Here is a 1,672-nt window from a genome sequence, read left to right on the forward strand (position 1 = left end):
TCTTTTTCTACAGCTGACGCTGGTAACTGTGCAGGGGCGGATCTAGCAAAGTTTAGCCAGGGGGGCCGATAGGGCATTAACTGGGAAAAGGGGGCACAAAGACATACTTTTCTTTCTTATTCTCATTTAAAATGTCGAGCTTTTAATAAATAATTATCTGACACACAAAGTTTTAATTTGATGTAAAATGAATAGAAGTCAATTACTGTATATAGTAACTATTAAGTCTAATATATATACCCTAGTAAGCTATAGTACTTTTTCCTTTGGGAAGGTACCATCTGTGCAGTCTGCAATTTTGTTGAAGAAAGATGTTGAATCTATTTAATATTTCTTGAAAAATAATTGATTTCTGTGCATTTTTTTTCACACTGCATCAAATTAAGGTTGATTACGTCGATTAAGCATCATGAGGTGGCGCGTGAGGGGTGGTTCCCTATTTTTTATTTATTTATTTTTGTTGCTGCTGGGAGTTGGAACCCTATTAGTTAGGTTGCTTAATATTTACACTAAGTACTCTTTAAAATACCAGAATAGGGAGGATGGTGTAGGTCTAAGTTTATTAGATTGATCAGTATTGCTGAACTATGAAATATTTTTTTGTATACAGGTATAACAGAATAGCTTTAGTGTAGTTGTTGTTTTAAACTGGAGTATGAACTTGCAGACTTGCAAAATGCAGCAAGATATTTTAAAAAACAGTTTTGTTGATTAAAAAACACTATATCGGATTCATATCGGTATCGGCAGATATCCAAATTTATGATATCGGTATCGGTATCGGACATAAAAAAGTGGTATCGTGCCATCTCTAATATATATATATATATATATATATATATATATACACACACACACACACACACATATATACACAAAAAACACCCAGCACGCCCCTGCGGGCGGTTTATCCTTCAAGCTCAGGTCCTCTACCAGAGGCCTGGGAGCTTGAGGGTCCTGCGCAGTATCTTAGCTGTTCCCAGGACTGCGCTCTTCTGGACAGAGATCTCCGATGTTATTCCCGGGATCTGCTGGAGCCACTCGCCTAGCTTGGGAGTCACCGCACCTAGTGCTCCGATATTCATGTAGCCCCTTCCGCCGGGGTTACTTGCGTAGTAGCATTCCAACAACGCCCTGTTTTCGTCCCTGGGGGGGTAGCTCTGATTTTGGATGGCATCAACTGCCAGGGGATATGTATGGTTGTCAACATTTTACTGCAGCTATTAAAGAAATCCAAAAAAAGTGTTCAGCAGTGCAACCACGAAAAAAACATTAATAGGAAAAAATGAATTTGCCCCACAGAGAGACGCTTCGACAGACAAGGATTGGATATGGTTTGATTTCAGATGAAATGGGAGGGAAAAGCAGCAGCACATAATCAGATAACTGTCAGAATGAATCAACTTTATAAAATGACAATGTAAATTTGCCACTCTGTAAAATGCTTGAAGTCTGTTCCCACTGTATGAATAACCTGACCAATATTAGAGTGAAGTATGAAGTGGAGGTGGTCATTCGGTTTATTTCTTGCATTTTTCCAAAGCCAAATTATTCATCTAAAGGCAAAAAAAAAGTTCAAAAGTATTGATTTTTCTTCTAACCTGATCTAAAACTCCAACTAGGCTTCCACTCAACTTGTTTTATTTAGCTATTTATTTCAGTTACATCCCTT

Source organism: Aulonocara stuartgranti, assembly GCF_965226115.1.
Source record: "Aulonocara stuartgranti genome assembly, chromosome: 7".
Classification (NCBI taxonomy): Eukaryota; Metazoa; Chordata; class Actinopteri; order Cichliformes; family Cichlidae; genus Aulonocara; species Aulonocara stuartgranti.